The following is a 7,732-nucleotide window of genomic DNA, read 5'->3' as shown; positions in this document are numbered from 1 at the left end:
GCAGCTTCACAAAAGCCCCAAACTCTGTAAGATTTCCTCCGCTTTTCAGCTGCTCCACCTCCTCTTGAAGCTGTCTGGTCTTCCCACGAAGTCTTCTGTAGTAAGACTATAGTGTGGGCTCAGACTGGCCTCATCCAACCAAACCCTCTACAGGTTGCATGCTTGTTGGGTTCAGGCAGCTGTGGGTAGCTCCAGCTTCAGCACCAAAAAACTGAGTCACTGACAGTCCCCTGCTTCCAGGCTTCTCAGAATGACCCTTTGCCCTGACTGGAGAAAGAGAGACTCCTGAGGGTGGAGTAGTTGCTTTTCTCTAGGCTAATGCCACTCAGAGGGTACTGCTCCACCTAAGAAAGATGGCAACTGCAGTATTGAAGAATGACTCAGCACAGGGGTTCTGGTGGCCATCCCCCACGGTGTCTTTCCCTGAGCCTCCAACTTTACACTTTCCTCATGCAACTCCAGTTCTCTCAGCTCTCCCTCCACTGGAGCCCCGGGTAAGTGCCTATGAATGAGATTTTCTGCATGGGCTCTTTAAGATGGAGCCTCAAGAGTTCCATCTCTTTCTCACAGACAGAAACCTGGCTCTTTTCACTGCCAAATGCTGTGTGGGTGCCTCTTTTAGGCTTTGGGGCTCTAGGCTGGGGCTCCAGGCTTGGGGCTGAGGACCCACACTTCTCAGGGCAACCCTCTTCACAGTGAGAGTCCCTCCAGACCCTCAGCCACTGCTCACTCCCAGGTGTAGGGCAGCCCTTTCCACATCTGCACCCTTCCTACAAGTCTTGGTGTGGCTTCTTCTGTGATCTTGGTTATCGACTCCTCTTTGTTTAGTCCAAAGTTGGTTTTTCAAGATGATTGTTCTTAAATTAAGTTGTAATCCAATTTGGTCTTGGTAGGTGGCAGTTGGAACATCTGCATACTCCTTCACCATCTTGAAATCTTCATCATTTATTTTTAATAACTATATGTGCAAAGCACACTTTAAAACATTAGAGATAAAGAACTTAAAAAGCAGGCAAAATCTCTACTCTTGTGGAATTTTTATTCTGATGAAGCAAATTGAGAGTAAATAAGTTCAAAAAGAAATATATGGTTTAGAGGTAGGTTTTAGTATGGGCTATGTGGAAAAAGTAAAGTCTGGTTGAAGACAGAATGGCATATGCTTGTGTGGTAGACAGTATCATAGAGAGATGGCTCACAGATGAAGGAAGTAACAAAAGACAGACACCAATATCTGGGGAAATAAGAGATAGCCAATGAGAAACCCAAAGGCACCAAGAACTAGGATAGTTCAACAGCTAGAAATAAAAGTAGTACAAACATGAGAGAGTGATTAAAGTGTATGTCATAAGCGCAAGGTAACCAGGACCTGGGTTACCTGGGGCCCAGCAGATACTGGTGAAGACTCTGGATTTGTTCTACATGTGATGGAAATACATTATAAAATTTGAGCTGAAAATGTGATTTGATAAGTGTTTTTTTTAAAAATCAGCATGGCTGCTGTTTGGAAAATAGCCTGGGATTGGGGTGGTAAAAAAAAAAATAATAGAAGTACAGAGACAAGTCAGAAATTATCCTAGTAATTTAGGAGAGAGGGAATGGAAGTGTGGCCTGGCATGGTAGCTATGGAAGAGAGAACTCGATTTAGGATGTATTGAAAAATGAAACTAATGGGCTTGGCTAATAGCCTGGACATGGGGTATATGAGGAATATGGAATCCAGGCTGACTGTTAGATCTTGGGCCTGAGCAAAAGGGTAATTAGAGGTGCATCTATTAAGATTGTGAGGGGAAGCATTAGATTTGGGACAGGTGGAATCAAGATTTCTGTTTGGACATGAAATCTAGATGTCTATTCAACATCCAGTGAAGGTGGTAATTTTGTAGTTAGATATCTAAAGCTGGAATTTGAGAAGTCATGGCTGAATGTGTTATTTTGGAAATAATCAGCATTTGGTTAATATTTAAAATTATGAGATTGGATGGAATTATCTGAAGGAATGTGGATTTAGAGAACTCTCAGGATTCCAAAAGCTAGGCAGTTCAGAGTGGATCAGGATAAATGAGGAAGGCAAACCAGAGGCCATTCACCATGCAGTACCAAGGAGGAGGCACACAGGAATCCGGAGCCTTGTCTCTCTTGTTTACATGGAATGCAGGCGGCAGCAAAGGGTATTGATTAAGCTCTCAGGATATGAAGTCACAGAACTGAATTTTAATAGGTCACTACATCCAGGACAGTGATGTTAGAAGAATAAGTGAGCTTTCTAGATCTGTTTCCCCACCAGCAAAACAAGTATCTCCTCATCCTTAGCTCATAGAGTGTTAGGATAAATAGATGAAGAAGGCATGTCATGCACCTACACAAAGCTTGGCAATTAGTAATTGCTCCATAAACAGTGTTTGGTTATAATACAATGATGACTGTGATATTTCCTTAATGGTTCTCTCGTGTGTATTCCACTTTTAAACTTGTTTCAGTAAATGAGAGCAATTAAAGATCTTAATAGGAAAATGAGATAGGGAAAGGAAATTCACATTAGCTTAAATATATTTTAGAGATAGCAGGTAATAAAACTAAATTAGGACACAAGGATTATAAATTTTAACCACAGAGAGAAAGAGGTTCTGAGAACAGCGTAGTTTCACATCAGACAGCACGTCTTCAGTTAATTCTTCCATTAAAATGGTGGGAAAAACATTGGGAAACTGTTTCTGTGGTAACTTTACCTGTGACATTTTGAAAGATTTGCACTGAGCAAATTCAGCATCATTTAGTTTTTCTTTCATCTACAGTAATTATAAAATTCTGGAGGGAGGGAAAAATATAATATTCTCCATGAAACAAAAAAAAGAAAAAAACACTTTCAGCCATACTGGAAATGATCATTTTTGTATATGCACTTTCAGAAGAGGTCCCAGTAAAGACTCCCCATTGCTAGTTGACAGTAAGGGTGCCAGGTAATGAGGAAATTCCTGTAATTTCTGCTGCTGATTGGGACTCTGAGCCTATTTTGTTCTAGATGATCTATCTTTTTTTTTTCTTTTTTTCTTTCTTTTTTTTTTTTTTTTGTATTTTTCTGAAGTTGGAAACAGGGAGGCAGTCAGACAGACTCCCACATGTGCCTGACCGGGATCCATCCAGCACGCCCACCAGGGGGCAATGCTCTGTCCATCTGGGGTGTCACTTTGTTGCAACCAGGGCCATTCTAGCACCTGAGGTGGAGGCCACAGAGCCATCCTCAACATCCAGTCCAACTTTGCTCCAATGGAGCCTTGGCTGCGGGAGGGGAAGAGAGAGACAGAGAGAAAGGAGAGAGGGAGGGGTGGAGAAGCAGATGGGCACTTCTCCTGTGTGCCCTGGCCAGGAATCAAACCCAGGACTCCTGCATGCCAGGCTGACACTCTACCACTGAGCCAACTGAAGATGATCTATCTTTACCTTTGTGACCAATGTCAGTATTTTGACATGCTTACGTACTCTACTGAGAACAGGTGCGTATAACATTACATTCTCTTACGGAGAGGAGAGGATAGAAACAGAACAGCCCTACCTTGTGTCTTCTGGGGCTGCCCTAAGGAGCCAACCTACTCAGGAGAGGGTTCTGCCTCCAGCATATGAAGTAATTTCAGAGATTTTTAATGTCCTATAGTTCCCAAATTGCCGAGGGCTGCTCAGTTGGCCAAAATAGACTTTAATATCCTTAGGGTGGGCCCTGGCCAATGGCTCAGTGGATAGTGAGAGCAGACTCCCACATGCACCCTGACTGGGATCCACCTAGCAACCTGCATATGGGGCCAAAACTTGAGTGCTGAGCTATTTTTAGTGTCTGCGATTGATGCACTCCAACTGAGCTATCCTCAGTGCCTGAGACCATGCTTGAACCAATCGAGCCACTGGCTGTGGGAGGGGAAGAGGGAGAGAAGGAAGAGAAAAAGGGGGGAAGAAGCAGATGGTCACTTCTCCTGTGTGCCACTAGCATTACATTAAGCTTTTAATAGCATATTCTTTGAATATTATTTACTCAAGTAATAATTGATCCACATTACCAAAAAGCTATCAATAATGAAATAATATATTGTATATAATTGTAACATAAGATATATAATCATAAATTTTTAATGTGTTATAGGAATATACATATATGCATATATTGAATAAAATAATTTTAAATACATTTTAATTATAATAGTGCCGGTAGATGATGAGATTGTAGTGGTTCGATTTTTTTCATATTCCAATATCTTGAAGTACAATATAACTTAAATAAATTGTAAAATAATATTTCTTGTTTAGAAACAGCGCAGAAAGGAATAAAACTTGGAAGTGAATATGATTTGATCAATGCTGACACTTCAAAATACAGGACCCACTCTCATTAAAGGCCAACCTAATCTTGACTTTTATAGAACATGAGCTTTACTGCCCTCCTTGTCATGAAGTGAGGGTCATGGCACAGGCAAGCAATGGTCAGCTTTGGAGCAGTATTTCAGGTAACACTCCAAAGCAAACATTTGCCAGTCTTTTTCCAATGTAACTTAGTCAAAATATAATGAAAACTGCCCTTGAAGAAATATTGTATAAAAAACACAATCTTGCTTAAGTTAAAATGTAAGGTTAGCTGCTCCAGCAATCGAAGTGTGAAGAGATAGTAAAAGGATTTATGATATTTTTTGGTCTAACCTTCAGTTTCTGCAAAGCCTGCAACCTTCATTACTGAGCCAGTGGGATTTTTGGCCACGAGAGGGCGCCCTCATCCAATGAGACAAAATCGCCGATGAGTAAACACCAGAAAAGTGACAAACACAATCTTGACCTAAATTGCTCTGCTTTCTGTGGTTTAAGTATTACATTGAAGCATATTAGTCTTGGTTCTAAGGATGTAAAATTCACACGTGTTAAAAAAAAAGTTATAAATTTTATTTCAGCAGTTTTGAGCAATCCCAAACACAAGTACAGAATTTACCTGTTCCGAAGTTAGCAGGCTCACACCTGAATGCCTCCCCGAGAAAGCTTCATGTCAGTGGTCACAATTCTCTCCTAACAGGATATAAGTGACAAAAGTGCTGCAAAATGTAAGACACATTCCAACAAGTACTCTAGAGCTAAAAACTCAGATATTGGAGGGACATTTGCACAGATATAGCATAACTAATGCTAATTTGCCTAAGCAATTTAAATGGCAGTTGTTTGCTAGTGTTGGATAAATACAACGGAGAAATCTTATTAAAATGCTTGATTTACAAGGACTACTAATAAGAATGGGCAAGTGGAGGTGGCAGGAAGTTGAGCACTGTTTGGGATTATAAGAACCTAAATCTACATTTAGCCATAGAATATTCTTTTACCAAAAAAACCCCACATATTTCTCATTTATATTTGTTATTAGGTTTTTTTCAGATGAAAAATCCTCAGCTGTGTAATTATGAGAAAAATTAATTTACCCCTTGGAATCTCAGCTTTCTTAAATATATTTAATTTACAGCCCAAGACTTCATTCCTAAGGAATACCTAAGTCTTTTGCATGGAGCATTTTGACTGCTGTTTTTTCCTTTCCTGCATACTTACTACTTCAAAGAGAAAAATTTATGTAATCTTTTCTCTTATATCACTGATCTACTTACTTTCAAGTAAATTCCAAATTCTTTCTGCTCCTTTCTGATTTCTTTTACTATTTTTCAACTTAATCTATTTCTTTATGGTACTTTCCATCCACTGAGTCTTTCTTATGAGCCTTGTGAATTTTTTTGTACCAGTATAGAGAAAGTAAGATGATTTTTCCTTAACAAAAGACTACCACATCTATCTAGCATTAAAAAGAAAAAGTGTGGCTGTGGCCAGCGTTTCAGTAGATAGAGCATTGTGCATGTGTATGGATGTCTCAGGTTCAACTCTGATCAGGGCACACAGGAGAAATGACCATCTGCTTCTTCCTCCCTCCCTCTCCCCCTTCTCTACCTCTTTGTCTCCCACAGCTAGTGGCTCAATTAGTTTCAGGATCATCCCCAGGCACTGATGATAGCTCGGTTACTCTGAGCAGTCAGTCTCAGGTGCTAAAAATAGCTCAGTACTAGAGCAGCCTCAGACAGGGTTGCCAGGTGGATGGCAGTCGGAGCACATGTGAGAGTCTGCTTCACTGTTTCCCCTCCTCTCATGAAGAAGAAGAAGAAGGAAAAGGAGAAGGAGAAGAAGGAGGAGGAGGAGAAGGAGAAGAAAGAAAAGAAGAAGAAGGAGGAGGAGGAGGAGGAGGAGGAGGAGGAGGAGGAGGAGGAGGAGGAGGAGGAAAGCCGAGGAACACCTGAAGCAGCTAGAAGCTATGAGAGTCAAGGAACAGATTCCCCCTCACAGCCCTCAGAAACAGCCTTGTTGATCCCTTGATTTTGGACGAACTGTGCGTGGGTTCCACAATACACTGAAAAGAGAAAATGAAAGGCTCAAGTTGGTCAACTTCAGAAACAGTGAGAATGTCAGAAAATCCCTTCACAGTTTTTAAAACAAACCTCCTACAGCCAGAGATGGCCCATTCAGAAGACCAGGACCAACTATGAGCATTGTTGTCCTAAAGAGAAGCTGAGTTTGCAAGCTCAGCAGGTCTCCTAGGCAGCAGTCAGGACCTTGATGAGGAAGGAATGAGAGTTCGAGACTTCAAGTTGGAGCATGTCATATGTTTGACAAGCTTGAACCACAAGACCCCTGAATCCTCTGGGCCTGCAGAAGTGCTCACACCCTCTTGCTAGAGGACAGTGGCTCCTTGTTTGAGAGTTGCAACAAAATGTACAAATGTAAGCATAGACCCCTAATGAGAGATTTATTTTATGGCTTTTATTTGTTATTAGACCTTAAGTTGAGTAAGTTCATTAGCCTTTACAGTTCTGTGAGAGAAAGAATGAGAGGAATGACTCAAATTCTCACTTAGCTACTTACTGATTTTGGCCTCAATTTTCTTATCTGACAAAAAGTTGTTAATTACACTTGCCATAACACATGCAACTGTAAAACTACTTCACAAAGAGGGTGCTTGACAGTTATAATCTATTCGATTCCTTCTAGTCCCAAATATCCTGGTTGTAACAATGGATAAGTCTACCATCTAGTAAAGAATGCTACCAAAAGTTAGTAAAGCAAGGAACGACGAGGAGGGAAGAATTTCCTTTTTTTCTCTTTTTTTTCATCCATTGAGAGGGAAATGAAGTCAACAGCTGTTGTAACAAGCAAGTTCACTCAGTGAGATGAATAATACCAAACTATTGCTCAAATGAAAAGAGCAGCTGGCTTTTTACCAAGGCTCATTGTTATAGGCACCCTCATACCCTCGCATTTGGGATCATTAGAAATTTACGTGGGGTGAATAGCACTGAAAACTATATTTACTTTTCCATAAATCATCAGGAAAATGCAAGCAGAGTGTGAGATGTGAGAATAAAGAATCACACACAAGCAGATGTGTGTTTTTCATGTGAATGTTAGAGAATCGACTGGAAATAAATTTAAGCTTTCCTGAGACAAAGAAGTGGCAGGCATTCAAAGGAAGATAGATGCTCGGAGGAAAATGGCGAAGTGTAGCAGAGAAAAATGTGATCCATTTAAAGGCATAAATTAGTTCAAATGTTTTAGAGACAACTAATTACTCCTAGGCTTGTTAAGAAGTACCAACTCAAGATGTTAGCATTTTAGACCTAGGAATATCTAAGCAGACAGTCCAGATTTTACTAAGTTTGCTCTTGTGTGATTGTGT

Source organism: Saccopteryx bilineata, chromosome 5, assembly GCF_036850765.1.
Source record: "Saccopteryx bilineata isolate mSacBil1 chromosome 5, mSacBil1_pri_phased_curated, whole genome shotgun sequence".
In the NCBI taxonomy this organism is placed as follows: Eukaryota; Metazoa; Chordata; class Mammalia; order Chiroptera; family Emballonuridae; genus Saccopteryx; species Saccopteryx bilineata.
Note: the sequence above shows the minus strand (reverse complement) of the source record.